Consider the following 18413-nt stretch of genomic DNA (forward strand, 5'->3'; position numbering starts at 1 on the left):
GGTTCTGTGATGCCTAATTGGATAACACATGAGTTGGTGCATACCTGAAATGGCAGTAATAGGGACAAATTGGCTCCCTGCCAGGCCCAGGAGAGCACAAGGTGGCTTCCAGCCACCTTTACTGTTTTACTGGGCTTCTGTACCAATCAGGCTTGGGCAGGCCCAAGGGTCTGGCCCAATGCCTTCTGCCTATAGACTCTCAGAGCATCTTACATATATTAATACAGTTAGCTCACAATGCCCCTATGAATTAGGCTAGTAGTATTATGCCCATGAAAAGAGAGGTATTCTGTGACTGACTCTCCTATTTTCAAAAAAGGCCGCTGATTCTAGCTGCCTCTGTTTTCAGGTGCCCAGCTTGATACAGTTAGGACCTGACTTTCAGAAACGTCTGCCATTACAATTAGGGCTGTCGATTAATCACAGTCAACTCACGCAATTAACACAAAAAATTAACTGCGATTAAAAAATTAATCACAATTAATCGCACTGTTAAACAATAGAATACCAATTGAAATTTATTAAATATTTTTGGATGTTTTTCTACATTTTCAAATATATTGATTTCTATTACAACACAGAATACACAGTATATAGTGCTCATTTTATAGTATTATTTTTTATTACAAATATTTGCATTGTAAAAATAATAAACAAAAGAAATAGTATTTTTCAGTTCACCTCATCCAAGTACTGTAGTGCAATCTCTTTATCGTGAAAGTGTAACTCACAACAGATTTTTTTATTACATAACTGCACTCAAAAACAAAATAATGTAAAACTTTAGAGCCTACAAGTCCACTCAGTCCTACTTCTTGTTCAGCCAACCTCTAAGACAAACAAGTTTGTTTACATTTACAGGAGATACTGCTGAATGCTTCTTATTTACAGTGCCACCTGCAGGTGAGAACAGGTATTTGCATGGCACTTTTGTAGCTGGCATTGCAAGGTATTTACGTGCCAGATATGCTAAACATTCATATGCCCCTTCATGCTTCGGGCGCCATTCCAGAGGATATGTTTCCATGCTGATGATGCTTGTTAAAAAAATAATGCGTTAATTAAATTTGTGACTGAACTCCTTGAGGGAGAATTGTATGTCTCCTGCTCTGTTTTACCCACATTCTGCTATATATTTCATGTTAAAGCAGTCTCGGATAATGACCCAGCACGTGTTCATTTTAAGAACGCTTTCACAGCAAATTTGACAAAACACAAAGAAGGTACCAATTGTGAGATTTCTAAGGATAGATACAGCACTTGACCCAGGGTTTAAGAATCTGAAGTGCCTTTCAAAATCTGGGAGGGATGAGGTGTGGGGAATGCTTTCAGAAGTCTTGAAAGAGCAACACTCCGATGCGGAAACTACAGAACCCAAACCATCAAAAAAAGAAAATCAATCTTCTGCTGGTGGCATCTGACTCAGATGATGAAAATGAACCTGCGTCGGTCTGCTCTGCTTTGGAGAGCAGAACCCAACATCAGCACGGACACATATATTCTGGAATGGTGGTTGAAACATGAAGGGACATATGACTCTTTAGCGCATCTGGCATGTAAATATCTTGCAATGCTGGCCACAACAGTGTTATGTGAATGCCTGTTCTCACTTTCAGGTGACATTGTAAACAAGACATGGGCAGCATTATCTCCTGAAAATCGTAACCAAACTTGTTTGTCTGAGCGATTGCTGAAGTAGGACTGAGTGGACTTGTAGTTCTAAAGTTTTACATTGTTTTATTTTTGAATGCAGTTATTTTTTGTACATAATTCTACATTTGTAAGTTCAACTTTCATTATAAAGAGATTGCACTACGGTACTTGTATTAGGTGAATTGAAATATATTATTTCTTTTGATTTTTACAGTGCAAATATTTGTAATCAAAGATAACTATAAAGTGAGGATTGTACCCTTTATGTTCTGTGTTGTAACTGAAATCAATATATTTGAAAATGTAGAAAACATCCAAAATATTTAAATAAATGGTATTTTATTATTGTTTAACAGTGTGATTAATCACGCACTTAATTTTTTTTATCGCTTGACAGTCCCAATAACAAGTGAAGTTAGTGGAAGTTGTGGAAGCTTCGACATAGGACTGAAAACCAGCTCTTTGAAAGTTGCATAAAGATTGAGGCTCCTGGGGCTTGCCTATCAGGGCCCTCAATACATTCAAGTTGCTTAGAAAAGTTATTTGACTGTTTGGATGCTCACCTCAATCCCAGCTGCAGTTCCAAATTACTGTCCAAAACTACCTGTCACATTAGAAATTCTGAAAGAAAAGATCTTCATTCTTTAAGGTCACATTCCCTGGTTTCGTTTGTGAGACCATCGTTTTTGGAACATGGGTTGCATTATTTTAAGACTTCTCCTAGCAGAGGAGTTTTCAGTTGTGTTCAGTTCACACTTCATTTATCATAGAGAAGGTATTTTTCTTTTCTGAGTCAGATTCTAGTAAACAGATCAAGAATCCAGAAATCAGTTAAAAAATGGTAGTATCTGTTTCCCTTAACAGCTGGAATACTGAGCACTCTTCCTTGCTTTGTGAAAACTTTGAAGGTAAGTTTTTTTTGTTGCCATAGTAAAATGCGCCCATCCAAAAATGTTATCATATTTGTTTTCCTTTAGGCTACACCTGTCACAGTCAGTCAGTATCCCTAGTCACTTCCTGTCGATGTGTATTACACAGTGTTGCAAATACCTTAAAACTTCAGTTTGAATCTGTAGGATGCATACTCAAATATCTTTGCTAAACACAGAATGCAGAAGCAAATGAACTATCCACAGTCAACTATGTTCTCCTAGGGCTGAGTGAAGTTGGGGAAAAAAACTCAGAAAATTCTTTCTCTGATTTGTTTTTTGAGTCTGTCCCGCTATGCAGAGTACCCCAGGAAGCACTCATGGCTCTCCCTAAATTCCTAGCGGTGTGCTGAGGCCACGAGCTCTGTTCCTTGTCACCCGTATCCTCTCAAAGGATGATTTGTCAATAGCTCTGCACGTTTCATTTCTTGTCCCTTTCCCCAATTTTTCCTTCACAAGAGATGATTTGGCTGACTTCAGTGGAGTTACACCAACATTGAACATAGCCCATTATGTTTAGTAAAATGTATTATTAAGGCAGTTAAGCGATTACAAAAATTGTGATTAACTGTGCGATTAATCATGCTGTTAAACAATAATAGAATACCATTTAATTAAATATTTTTGGATGTTTTCTACATTTTTAAATATATGGATTTCAACTACAACACAGAATACAAGATGTACAGTGCTCACTTCCTATTTATTTTTATTACAAATATTTGCACTGTAAAAAAACAAAAGTAGTAGTATTTTTCAATTCCCCCATTACAAGTACTGGAGTCAAATCTCTTTATCGTGAAAGTTGAACTTACAAATGTAGAATTATGTACAAAAAAATCTGCATTAAAAAATAAAGCAATGTAAAACTTTAGAGCCTACGTGTCCTCTAAGTCCTATTTCTTGTTCAGCCAATTGCTCAGACAAACAAGTTTGTTTACATTTGCAGGAGATAATGCTGCCCGCTTCTTGTTTACAATATCACCTGAAAGTGAGAAAAGGCATTCACGTGGCACTGTTGTAGCCAGCATTGCATGATATTTATGACAGATGCACTAAAGATTCGTATGTCTTTCATGCTTCAACCACCATTCCAGAGAAAATGCATCCATGCTGATGATGGGTTCTGCTCGATAATGATTCAAAACAGTGCAGACCATGCATGTTCATTTTCCTTATCTGAGTCAGATGCCACCAGCAGAAGGTTGATTTTCTCTTTGGTAGTCAGATTCTGTAGTTTCCACATGGGAGTGTTGCTCTTTTAAGACATCTGAAAGCATGCTCCACACCTTGTCCTTCTCAGGCTTTGGAAGGCACTTTAGAGTCTTCAACCTTGGGTTGACTGCTGTATCTATTCTTAGAAATCTCATATAGGTACCTTCTTTGCGTTTTGTCAGATCTGAAGTGAAAGTGTTCTTAAAATGAACAACAAGTGATGAGTCATCATCCAAGACTGCTATAACATGAAATATATTGCAGAGTGCAGGTAAAACAGAGCAAGGCACATACAATTCTCTCCGAAGGAGTTCAGTCACTAATTTAATTAACACATTCTTTTTTAAGGGGCATCATCAGCATGGAAGCACGTCCTCTGGAATGGCGGCCGAAGCATGAAGGGGCATATGAATGTTTAGCATATCTGGCATGTAAATACCTTGCAATGCCGACTACAAAAGTGCCATGCGAATGCCTGTTCTCACTTTCAGGTAACATTGTAAATAAGAAGCAGTCAGCGTTATCTCCCGTAAATGTTAACAAACTTGTTTCTCTTAGAGGTTGGCTGAACAAGAAGTAGGACTGAGTGGACTTGTAGGCTCTAAAGTTTTACAATTTTGTTTTTGAGTGCAGTTATGTAATAAAAAAATCTAAATTTGTAAATTGCACTTTTATGGTAAAGAGATTGCACTACAGTACTTGTATCAGGTGAATTGAAAATTACTATTTCTTTTATCATTTTTACAGTGCAAATATTTGTAATAAAAATAATAATATAAAATACTGCACACTTTGTATTCTGAGCTGTAACTGAAGTCAATATATTTGATAATGTAGAAAAACATCCAAAAATATTTAATAAATTTCAGTTGGTTTTGTATTGTTTAACAGTGTGACTAAAACAGCAATTAATCATGATTGTTTTAATCATGATTAATTGTTTGAGTTAATCGTGTCAGTTAACTGCAATTAATTGACAGTCCTACTTATTATTATTTATTTGTATTGCTGTAGTGCTCAGAGTCCCCAGTCAAGGGCTCATTGGGCTAGACACTTTACACTAAATCTGAATCCTTGTCGCACTGTCAGATGTCATTTAGGGCACAAACAAGGCTCCTCCACCCATCTATCATGCTGTTTGCTGGACTAGCTACCTTGTTGTTTCTATAACTAACTCTTTCATGAAGATGGATTGTTGGTCTATGGCTCAGCCCTCCAACTGGAGAACCAGTGGTCTGTTTTTCATCTGGTTCCTACTCTTTGACCTGTCCAGCTTGGGTGGCCTTACCAGGAGTTAAGACACATGCCAGCATAGCTCACAGGGTCAGTGGAACATACAAGCTTTCCCACAGCATCAAAGTTCCCAGGCAAAGAGATGCTGCACATACACATAATAAAAAAGGCAGTCGCTGCCCTCAAAGAGCTTTCAATCTGAATAAATCCTGTTAATATTAATAGGATACCTTCCTACTGTTCCCTATGCCCCTGGCTGGGTTTAGCCGGTGTTATAAATGTATTTTATTATTGAGAAAACTGTTCTAAATATAAAGACGTTCAAGCACCTCACCACTGATTTGAATGGGAAGACACAGTAATAGCACAGAGAAAGTTACGGGGGGAAAAAAGAGCCCCTGGTTAGAACTACTTTTCTAGTCATTTAAGTGAGAAGTGTTATTTTAAAATATTTTTTCTATGCTTCATTTCAGTTATTAAGGCACTTTTGCCATTGACTGTAATATGAAAGGTATGTTGCAGAGTATCTTGAAAGATAGTGTGTATGTGTCCTATTATATGATCAGACCACGGTGCACTTGTGCCAGTTGTTTCACTGCACAATCAGAGCTGATTAATGTAAATCAGTTTAGAAAGTCTATTTTTTAAAATTTTACTGAGAGTAAAACATTTTCAGATTAACAAATCAAGGGTACGTGCATGTAGCAGAAGACAGGTATCCATTTAAGCCTTTCAGATATTCAGACATCTGGAGAAATCCAGCATAGATTAATCAAGTCTGACTGTATAGCTTTCATTATGCAAACTCTCATTGAAATGAATAGGACGCTTGCATTGTTCTCACTGTGAAATTATATAGGTAAGTACAACGGATAGTAACACTGAGTAGGAAATTAATATGGAATAAGAATAATTTGGTGGTTATACTTCAAGGCAACAGTATTGGTCTGTAAACAGTTATGTTGCAAAATTTTTAAAAAGCAGAAGGAATTAAATACACAAGCTATTAAAATAACATGACAAGTCTAAACACACTAGGAGTCCAGAATAAAACAGCAGTCTTAACAATGAGTTTCTTTGCTTTTATACGTTTTAGTCAAACCCTTTGTATTATTTTAACACCTTTTTTGTATTTAAATTTCTAATTTCTTTGATTGGGGAAGGGTGAAAGGGGGGCAACCAGTTTAATTCCATAATCCTCCTAAGCCTTACTTAATACAGTCACTTTATCTTGTGTCTGTGAATTTCATAATGATGCTTATGGAGTTGCAGCACTTCACGGGAAAATGTCCATCATCTCCATTCAAGGCAAATTGTTTACTCTGGTAAGCACCCTATTCATACCATTCATATTGCCAAAAACCAAACCAAAACATAAAAAATACCCACCCCATTTATGGTCAGGTCTTTTTGCTGCTGTAACTATTTATTATTAAGGAAGCTCAAATTCTATTTGCAAGTCATTATAATAATAAATTACAAACAGGAACATTTCTCAGAATAAGGAATTCCATTGAGGTTCCTCAGCGATACAATGGATAGGCTCCCAGGAGCCAGCTGTTAAAATAATAGCATGGAACCATGAGAGGGTGAAGGGGATTTTCATGACTCCAGTGAAGTTTGCCTTTTTGAATGCTGCTAAACCACCCTTGCCAGACAGGACTTTTCCCTGGAGCTCATACAATGGGGCTGAAAGGCAAACTTTTTGTCTTTAGATGGATGATGGCTGAAATAACAGATATTTAAGAAAAAAACAAGGGAGAAGAAACTTCCTACAAGAACTTCATCTACAGCCCCCTCTTTAAATTACACGAGTGGGATACTCTCTTATGCTATCAATATACACCAGGGGTTCTCAAACTGGGGGTCGGGACTCCTCAGGGGGTCACGAGGTTATTACATGGGGGGTTGCAAGCTGTCAGCCTCCACCCCAAACCCCCCTTTGCCTCCAGTATTTATAACGGTGTTAAATATATTAAAAAGTGTTTTTAATTTATAAGGGGGGGGGAGGGTTGCGCTCAAAGGCTCGCTATGTGAAAGAGGTCACCAGAACAAAAGTTTGAGAACCACTGATATACACAGTATAGTTAGCAGCACAGGGTATGATTTTCAAAGCTCCTTAAGTGACTCATGCACACAAGTCCTGTAGAAAGTCAATGGGATTTGAGGGTGGGATTTTTAAAAATTCCTAAGTGTCTTAGAAACTTGTGCTCCTAAATCACTTGGAAGCTTCTGAAAATCCTACTCAGTATGTTTTTCAGGAGCAAGGTATGAATATTTCCAGCAAAATGCAGCTTAATAGAATGTGTTGTCTCCTTATATGGTTATGGCTATGCTGAAACATTTTGGTTTAAATGAGGAAACAAATGAATAGATTCCCTCAGTTAGCTAACTACTTGACAGATAATATCAACTAGACCAGGGGTGCCCAACCTACAGCCCGTGGACCATACACAGTCCACCAGAGCATTTCATGAGGCCCGTGGCCTGCTTCAACATAATACACTAATGGCTGATTTATTAGCGTTTTGTCATCATGTTTATATCATTTTAATTTACACAAGTGTGTAAACAGACAATACTGAACATAGAAACAACCTCTCTAAATACATACAAAACAAGCTGAACTTAAAATATAAATCAATATAGGTGACTTTAAATCTTATTAAAATATGTAGAATCTGTTTGGCCCATACAAGGTTGTGCTTATGTTCAGGGGTGGCTCCAGTCACCAGTGCACCAAGCGCGTGCCTGTGGCAGCAACCCGCAGGGGGCAGTCTGCCATTCGCTGTGAGGGTGGCAGGCAGGTGGCTTTTGGTGGCACGCCTGCGGGAGGTCCGCCAGTCCTGCGGCTTCAATGGCAATTCAGCAGCAGGGACGCCGATGGCATGGCACCGGTGGACCTCCTGCAGGCACGTCGCTGAATCCATGTGACCAGCAGACCACCTGCAGGCACACTGCCGAAAGCTGTCTGCCTGCCGTGCTTGGGGAGGCAAAAAACATAGAGCCACCCCTGCTTATATTTATGTGGTCCTCCTGTGTAATAAGGTTGGGCACTACTGAACTAGACCCTTGGTAGCCTGTCTGATGAGATGGACACTGTGTCAGAGCAGGGGGAAGCAAAGAATCATCTGTGCTGCAATCTATGCTACACCACCACAGCCCTCCTCCACAGACAGAGTCCTCATACTTCTGATGTTCTCTATCTGCACTGCTCATTTCTCACCATATCTCTGAGGTTCATTCAAATTACGGGATGGAAGTTCCAAATGTGCAGACAAAATTTTACTCAACCACCTATGAATTAAGCAAAAGCTGGTTACTAATAAAAGTCTGTGGTGAGAGGTTGGGTTCATTGAAAGGAGCTGATAATGCCTCTCTTAAAGCTAGACTGTATCCCATAAGCACAGGATGCTGCTGCATTGCTGTGCCACTCCAGATCATCCCAGGATAGGAGTTGTAGCAAGGACAAGAAGTTTGGACTTAACATGGGGATAGAGATGGGACAGGCGGGGGATGACTTGGTTAGATTAATGAAGAACAGTGACAAAGGGTGGAGAAGAGAGGGGTTTGGAGAACAGATCAGGAATTCAGTTTTGGCCCTGTTAATTTTAACTTGCCAGTGCAGCAGCTAAATGTCAGAGAGACAATCTGAGATGCAAGACACTTTTGGGATGCAGGATTGGACGGTGAGAGTTAAATAAGGAACAAAGAGATGGTAGCTGAAACTGTGTGATGTTGACCTGAATTTATGGACTAGTTTATTGTGGCTTGCCATTGATCTGGCCAGAAGATACTTAGGTTCCTGTCCCATTTCAGGCTACAGGGTTAGAAAACTCAGAGAGTTCAAAGCCGTGAAAGGACCCTCAGGTTATGTGGAAAGAACACTTATATGGAGGACAATACCAAAATGTTAAGATCTTTATTAAAATGAATGAAAGAATAATCAAAAATATAAAGCACTGAGTCAAAAAGCAGTAATACAATTCTATGGCCCAGGGTGCTAACATTTCTATTCTAAAATACTACCTAAACTAACATATTCAAACCCTTCCCTGAAGACCTGGTAGTGGGAGACAGAGGACCAGCCTCATCTCTGGTATACCTGATGAATTCGATGGTCCAGGCTTCCCAAGTTGGTAGGGATCAGGCTCGAGTGTTGAGTAACTAAGCTATACTGCAAAGCTGAGTTGATAGCTTGATAGAAACTAGGAAAGAACAATCTCCTGCTTGGTTGTTTACCCTCTTATAGGGTCCTGGCCCTGCCTTAATCAGGGCCCAACCTACCATGCCCAAATCCTGTTTCCTCACCCAGATAAATCTTCAGGTACACTTATTCTATAGGTTAACATATTATGACATGTATTCATACGTATTAATATCAATTATCTCATCCCCGAAACTGTTACCTTTGGCCTAAATCATGACTTCCATGTTCTGTGGTGTACCCTGCTGTTACCGGTTACCGGTCTGTTCCTGACTTATGGTAAACACATTCAGTTCTTTGTTTGGTTCCATACTCAGTTCCCCAAAGTCAAAAGGGGTAACCGGTACGCCATTTATCTATGCCAAAGGTTAAAAACACTTATACTAACTTACTCTAGCTAATCATACAGAATACAGCCCTGTAGGTTCCTTGCATTACAGCCAACTATTATGAGTAACATATACTGAAATTCAGCATAAACAAAACCCAAGAAAATAACAATATAATCAACCAAACCAATGAAGAAAACACATTATACAAGATAGCAACTAGCTGACTGGCCTTATGGGCTGTAGTGAACAGATGAAATCATCCAAAGAGAGACTGCAGAAGGAGAAAAGAAAAAGGCCCCAAGAACAGAGCCCTGTGGAACTAGGGTGACCAGATGTCCCGATTTTAGGGTCTTTTTCTTATATAGGCTCCTATTACCCCCCACCCCATCCCGATTTTTCCCATTTGCTGTCTGGTCACTCTATGTGGAACCCTCACAAAAATGGGTGGAAAAGGACCCTCCAAGGAGATGCTGAAGGAGTGAACAGAGGGGTAGAAGGAGAACCTGGAGAGGACAATGCCATGAGGGAGAGGAAGTGATTGACAGTGTTAAAAGCAGCAGAGACATCCAGGAGAATGAGGCTGAAGGAGAGGCACTGAGATTTGGCTAAGAGGAGGGTGTCAGAAACCTTGGTGAGAGCAATTTAGGGTGTGCAACAGGCAGGAGCCAGAGTGTAGGAGATCCAGGATGGATATGGAGGAGGAGAACATTTAAAAGTAAGGCTTATTAAAGGCTCTTTCAATAAGCTAACAAGTGAATGGGAAAAAGGAGAGGGTATGGCAGGTGCATCATTTTATTTCAGTAAATGAAGGTAACATTTTAGGTACCCATTATAACATCATTTTAGACAGCCAATCATGAAGGCTCCTGGTAGGGTGACCAGATGGTAAGTGTGAAAAATCGGGACAGGGAGGGTGGTAATAGGAGCCTATCTAATAAAAAGACCCAAAAATCGTGACTGTCCCTATAAAATCGGGACATCTGGTCACCTTAGCCCCTGGGCACCTTAACAAAAATAGCTGATTGTATCATTCTGGTACAGATGATACACAAAAACTACATGATTTTTAAAAATCCTCAACACTTAATCTAAGAAAGGGGGGAAAAAACAGGCAATATTTAGCACAACATAACTATCAGCCAGATCAGGGTTAGGCAACCTATAGCACGCGTGCCGAAAGCGGCACCCGAGCTGATTTTCAGTGGCGCTCACACTGCCCAAGTCCTGGCCATCGGTCCAGGGGGCTCTGCATTTTAATTTAATTTTAAATGAAGCTTCTGAAACAGTTTAAAAACCTTATTTACTTTACATACAACAATAGTTTAGTTATATATTCTAGACTTACAAAAAGAGACCTTCTAAAAAGGTTAAAATGTATTACTGGCACGCGAAACCTTAAATTAGAGTGAATAAATGAAGACTTGGCACACCACTTCTGAAAGGTTGCTGACTCCTGAGCTAGATCCATAATTCTGTTAAAATTAAAGTAAGGTTTGTAAATACAGTGACATTGCTACAGAGATACTCTGAGTCATATATTCAGGTGCTAACGGTCCAGTCCTGAAAGGTACGGAGTGCCTTCAGCTCCTCTTTACTGCAGTGGAAGTTGAGGGTACACTGGATTAGCCTTTAAAAAGGGATCCACTTTTTTTAAGGTTTGCAGCTGTCCAAGTACCTTATCAAGGAAATGTCATTACTCTTTCTAGGCGTAAGCGCCCTTCTGGGCACTGTCAACTTCCTAGAATTGGAGCTAAAGCTATAATGGTAGCAATTTGCATGAGAAGAAATGTCTTAGCTAACTAGAGCAGCGGTTCTCAACTGGGGATCCACGGCCCCCTAGGGGTCCATGAGCCCTTTCTGGGTGCTGCAGAGCTCTGTGGCTGAAACCCAGTGCCCCGAGCCCCAGTGCCGAAGCTGGGAGCGGCACGGGGCTGAAGCCAATGGCCCCACCTCAAACCCCTGAAGCAGGGAGCAGCGTGGGGCTGAAGCTGGCAAACCTCCCTCCCCAAGCCAGGAGCAGCGGCAGGCTGAAAAGAAGCTGGAAGCCACACTGGGAGCGCCCCCCACCCATACACAGCCCCTAGCTACTCCCTCTCTGCACTCTGAGCTACCCCCTGCCCACACATAGCCCCAAGCTACTTCTCTCCCTGCACCCTGAGCTACCCCTGCCTGCACACAGCCCTTAGCTACCCATCTCCCTGCACCCTGACCTAACCCCCCTGCCTGCACACCACCCCTAGATACCCCTCTCCCTACACTGAGCTACCCCCTGCCTGCACACAGCCCCTAGTTACCTCTCTCCTGCACCCTGAGCTACTCCCCTGCCTGCACACAGTCCCTAGCTACCTCCTCCCTGCACCCTGAGCTACCCCTCTGCCTGCACACAGCCCCTAGCTACCTCTCTCCCTGCACCCTGAGCTACCCCCGCCTGCACACAGCCCCTAGCTACCCCCTCCCTGCACCAAACTACCCTCCTGCCCACACACAGCCCCCAGCTACTCTCTCCCTGCACCCTGAGCGGTTTTCAAACTTTTTGAACTGAGTCCTCTCTGAGTTATATTTTTTGGCTGTGTCCCCCCATAGCCCAGACAGGCTCGGTGGCCTCCTGAGTGAGTCATGGGGCGGAGATGGCGCTCCCTCCCTGGACCCCGCTGTGCGGAGCTAGGTTGATCCCTGCCGGCCCTTAACCCCACCCCCAACTAGAAGTAAAACTATGCCTATGCCCAAGGGTCCCCCCTGGCTCGGAGCCCCAAGTTCCTCCTCCTGCTCCACTGGGCCCCGGCATTTTTATAGCATGTTGAAGAGGGCCTCAGCAAGAAAAAGGTTGAGAACCCATGAACTAGAGAATGTGTGAACATTCAGGGCCTAATCCAAAACTCACTGAAGGCAGTGGAAAGACTCCTGACGATGGATCAGGCCCTTAAACATGGATGTGTAAAAGGAGAATTCTAATACCGAAAATAATGAAAATTAGACAGTTAGGACCTATTCTGCTTTTTCCTAGTTTGAAAATAACTTAATAACTTGTGAGTTTTCCTGTATACATTTTGTCTCAGCAATGTTGTGATACATATATTAATTAAATGGTAAAATTATTTATCTTGGTCTCTAATATATATTTCTATATCTGCGTGTACATATATGGACACACATTACCACTGTTGTTAGAATTACTTGTTTTCTTATACACTACATCCAATATAAACACTTGCACCTACATGTGTGTGTATTACATATTTAGAGAGATAATTATATTATCTGTGACCTTTGTAAATAAAAATTATCAATATTAAATCAATGACATACATACCGTCTAGCAGCTCAACAGGACACTGAACAGCTCACACCACTTAATGGCTGCCATAACAGACATGAGATATGGATCAGTCCACAGCGGATCAGATGATATTATTCCACACAGATGGCATTTTGTGTTATGGTGCATAGGTTTTAAGATTTGCAAGAGCAATAAATAATGTATTTCTATTTTACTGAATCAGAAGCCTGTAAATTGCAGTACAAATGGAATTATTATAATACAGAATTTAGAGACAAAGGAGACTGTCTTCTTGACTAAGACTATGTCTCGGGAGTCTTTAGAATGGGATAGTATTAAATGTAATTCTTGATTATGGAGCACCATCTAGAGGAATATTTGTATGGCACAGAGGTAAAATTAAATGGTATCAAATTGAAACAAATAGCAAAAATGCAAACTAAGATACTCTAGAATATCACAACTATTTATTTAATAGTCACCAAGACAGCACGTTATAAAACAAGGGTCGGCAACCTTTCAAACGTGGTGTGCCGAGTCTTCATTTATTCACTCTAATTTATGGTTTTGCGTGCCAGTAATACATTTTAACCTTGTTAGAAGGTCTCTTTCTATAAGTCTATAATATATAACTAAACAATTGTTATATGTAAATTAAATAAGGTTTCAAAATGTTTCAGAAGCTTCATTTAAAATTAAGTTAAAATGCAGAGCCCTCCGGACCGGTGGCCAGGACCCGGGCAGTGTGAGTGCCACTGAAAATCAGCTCGTGTGCCGCGTTCATGTTATATCAGGTCGCGTTATATCGGGGTAGGGATGTCTTTGCTAGGTATGTGATATGCAAGGTAGACATGTACAAAGGACAACGGTGAATGTATAAAAGCATTAAAAACTGCTTATGTTGTATAAATTCTGTAGCCTTTAAACTTCACATGGACACATATACCTATTTGTATATATCTAAGAGTCAAGGCAAATCCAGATCCAGACATATACCCATTTTGTATATATTTAAGGATGGAGGCAAATCTTCTCCCTAGCATGCCTATTCAATTCTGCTCTGGACAACAGGATTTGTCTTGATTCATTTCTCCTTTCAGAGCTGATCTGAACAGGATATAACCCTAGACCTTCAGTCACATGACAGAACATATCCTTAAATCTTTCAAAAACACTATTTTCTGGAAGTATGTTATTTTTAGAGCATATTAATGCAAGAAAGTGATATTACTGACTAGACACAAGTACAGTGCATGTTGGTGCCATGCATAGCTGGGCAAATCTATTTTGGCTAATAGTAAATTTGCCAAAAATGCATTTTTTCAAGGAATCTAAACTATTTGTGAGTTCAGGTTGAATTCAGTGAATAGTTTTGGTTGAAAAAAATATGATGACTTTTTTTTTAGAAATGTCAATATTTTTTTAATCTACATTTTGTTTAAAAAATGTCATTTTGAAATGATGTTTGAAACTTTTTGTTCAACACAAACAAATTTGTTTTGGCCACTGAAAAATGGCTCGGCTTTAATGCTGTGCCAACTCTCCCTCATAGCACTATCAGTGAACTTCAGTCCTGATCTGGTCTGCATGTTTTGAGCAAAGACTATCATTTAAAATATATGGTGGTGTCAATTAGACTTGAAAAGTTGGTCCTAGATATTACAGTGGAATTCTATCATATTTCAGACAGGTTATCCTGCTGGGATCAGAGCTACAGGCCTCTGTGTTACAAATAGGGTTGCACAGGTATAATTGAGGACAGAATGTGATCTGTTATGAGTAAAGTGCTCCACAAATACATTTAACTGACAATGTTGAAAAATTTAATTGATAGTGTTGGGCTGGACTGTATGAGAGACATGAACCCTCCTCAGGAACTATGCTTCAGTGTTCTAGGACCTTCCGCACCTTCCAACCCCCCAGGAGGTTATTTCATTGAAAACAAATGGATGAATTCTGCTGCCCTTATTCAGTCCATTGTAAATCCAGTCTAACTCTGCTGAAGTCTGTGAAGCTTCCCTGGATGTGTATAGCCAAGCGATGCATAGAGTGTAATGTACTGCCTGCTGTCCCTAATGATTTCTATCTTAGACTCTTTCTACCGATTGAGCTTTCCATCGTTTTGTTTCTTCTTTATGAAATTTGATCTTCATTCTTCATTAAAAGTAAAACTTTCAAAAGCACTTAAGAGACTTAGGAGCCAAAATCCTATTGAAAATCAGTGGTAATTAGGCTTCCAAAGCACTGTTATCTTTATGAAAAAATTCATGTAACTGTTTCCTCTGTATCACATGACCATGTGGAATGTGCTTTCTCCATGCAACAAATGCTTCTGCTGACAGGCTGCTAGGTGGGGAGGAGGACAGAGACAAGTACTTGGGCTCCACACAGGACATGCCGTTCTGTGAGCTGGTATGGGGAAGCGGACTTGGTTTCAGGAGAAAGGGGAAGTACCACCAGCTGAACCCACCCATCAGCTGCAAACTACAATGGGGATGCTGCAGAATTAATAGCATTAAGTGGAACATAAATTCCACGAGGGTTTAGATCAGGATGGGCAACCTGAAGCCAGTCAGGGTAATTTGCTGACGGGCCGCGAGACAGTTTGTTTACATTGACCATCTGCAGGTATGGCTGCCTGCAGTTCCTAGTGGCTGAGGTTCGCCGTTCCTGGCCAATAGGAATTGCGGGAAGTGGTGCGGGCTGGACACCGCTTCCTGCAGCTCCGTTTGGCCAGGAACGGTGAACTGTGGCCACTGTGAGCTGCGGGAAGTCATGCCTGTGGATTGTCAATGTAAACAAACTGTCTTGTGGCCCACCAGCAGATTACCCTGATGGGTCGCAGGCTGCCCACCACTGGTTTAGATGGAGATACTTACAGTTCAGGACCAGATATGAGCAGAAGCTCTTCCACACAGCAACACATACACATAACTGCCTCTATTCCAGCTACAGAGCCATTCCCTCTTCTCCCCCATCAGCAGTGCCATTTCAGACCACACTATCCTCTGCCATTCACACTACCACCTGCTGTCCAGCATCAACCCTATCCTTCAGCCAGCCAGACTTCCAATCTCTCTTCTGGCTCTAGCGTCCTTCCTTCTTTCCACCATCCCCAACAGCTGCAAGTAGAACATTGCTTATATAGAACAGGACTGTAAGTTTTCACATACAACTTCCATGTGTAAGTTCTGTGTGAATACAAAAGACTGCAGTCTAAAGCATGTATTACTTACCAAGTATTGCTTTCCACACTATCATTGATGATCAGTTATAAGCACAACTTTCCCAGGAGGAGCACTGACCCATCTGTCTTTAACTACAATGATTCTTACTGCCAAGTGTATTACAACCAGAAGGGCTAAACTTTCCTTTTATAAAAGAATGCTACCACATCTCTATCTTAGCAGGATGCTGCAAAAAGAGTAGAAGTTTCTAGGATGCTGTAAAAGAATGATTGCTATTGGTTGCAGGGTGTACCTGCTGTGGTATTTTCCTGATTACTGCTCAGATAGGCCACACAATACATGGGATCCCGATGGAACACAGAGATAGGTACTCTCTTTCTCTCTCTTCCTGTTGGCTGCCACTTTTGCTGTCTCTCATTTTCTTATTTCAGTTCACATTCCCTTCCCTTTCTGTGGTCTCCTCACACACTTTATCTTTTTACTATGGGAGATTGCTTCACCTTGGCCATGTTTTGGCATAGGTGGGTCACTCCCTTTCTCTTCTGCTTTTCAAGTGTTTTTCTCAAGGACCTCGGAAAGCTGGATCCCTTTGAAATGTAACTTTTAAATGGCCTGTATTTCATTACATTCATAGATTCCGAGGCCAGAAGGGACCATTCTGATCATCCAGTCTGGCCTAGTGTATAATACAGGTCAGAGAACTTCCCCAACATATTTCCTTTTGCACTACAGAGTATCTTTTAAAAAAATCAATCTTGATTTAAATATTGCCGGTGACAGAGAATCCACCATAACCCTTGGTAAATTATCCCAATGGTTAATTACTCCCACAATTAAAAACGTACACCTTATTTCAAATCTGGATTTGTTAAGCTTCAACTCACAGCCATTGATCTTGTTTTTAAGAGGCCAGATCTACACTAGGAGTGCATTGCCAATATAGCTATATTGATTTACTATACTGGCAACACACTCCTAGTGTGGACTGGCTAAACTGCACTTTTGTGGTATGACCCCCTTGAGCAAAATAAGTGGTACTGAAAAAAGTGCACTTGCTGATATAACTGTATCTACACTAGGCACTTTTGCCAACACAGCTATGTTGGTCACAAATCATATCTCATTACACCTCTGACCCAAATAGCTATGCTGGCACAAGTCTGTAGTGTAGAGCTGGCGTTAGTATACAACAGGCTACGTAAAAGGCTACTAATAGACAGAGCGTAAGAGGAACCCTGATAGACAAGAATGCAAACAACCCTGGTGCAGCAGAATGAGGCTGCTGGTTGGAGCAGAATGGCCTGCCTCTAAAAACTGATGTTTGTTCCTCTCGCTAATAAATGTGAATGCAAGAGAAGTTCCTGATATTATCAAATGCGAGTATGGGTGAAGAAAGGAAGTGTTTGTGCGTTGCTGGCTAGGGTTTCTTAGGCTATGTGTACACTACAGACTTCCAGCAGCAGAGCTGTACTGCTACAGCTGCATTGCTGTGAGGTCTCCCGTGTAGCCGCTCTTTGCTAGCAAGAGAGAGCTCTCCTGCCAGCATAATTAAACCACCCACAACAAGTGGTGTTAGCTATGTCAGCAGGAGAGCCTCTCCTGCTGACATAGCACTGTCCACACCAGCACTTTTGCCAGTGACACTTATGTCGGGTCAGGAGGGTGTTTTTTTCACAACCGTGGCCAACAAAAGTTTTACTGACAAAAGTGGTAGTGTAGATAAAGCCTTAGGCTTTGACTGGTCAAGTTGTATTAAGTATGATGACAAGGCACTTGTATTTTGAAAATGGGCCTGGTGAGTTTACACAGTAAATGGTGTAATGAGAGAATTATGAGGGAGTTTTTCTTCCCACCCCCCAAATATTTTTTATTTGACATACTGCTAATATATGGAGACAAGGTATGTTGGGGAAGGATGTTTAATTACATCCATGACAGAGGGAGATCAAAGATGAAGTGAGCAAAAGCAAAGGGAACTCATTAATACGTAGCTATATGAGAAAATGCACATACATATAACACATGGAAACATCATAAATCAACTTGAGACCTACATCAATATCAACAAGCTCTTCTCTTTCATAGTAATATAATTTCAGTTCGTGTGTAAAGGTTCATTACCTACCATTCCTACATTGTGTTTATCTGGGAGATTACTATAAACCATGAACTGTGTCTGGTAAAAGATCCATGCTCTTATCATCATCTTAGAGGGATAATGAGCGAGACCTTCAAGTATAGAGATTAACTAGGTATGTTAGCAGTGACTCAACTATTTTACATTGGCATAAGGAAGTTGGCTTTAATCTGTTGTAGGGTTTGTGGAGATGTGAACCTGTATTTAAAAGGAGATGACCAGAGAGAAGCAATTGTGTATGA

The sequence above is a fragment of the Gopherus evgoodei genome, chromosome 9, assembly GCF_007399415.2.
Source record: "Gopherus evgoodei ecotype Sinaloan lineage chromosome 9, rGopEvg1_v1.p, whole genome shotgun sequence".
NCBI classification, from domain to species: Eukaryota; Metazoa; Chordata; order Testudines; family Testudinidae; genus Gopherus; species Gopherus evgoodei.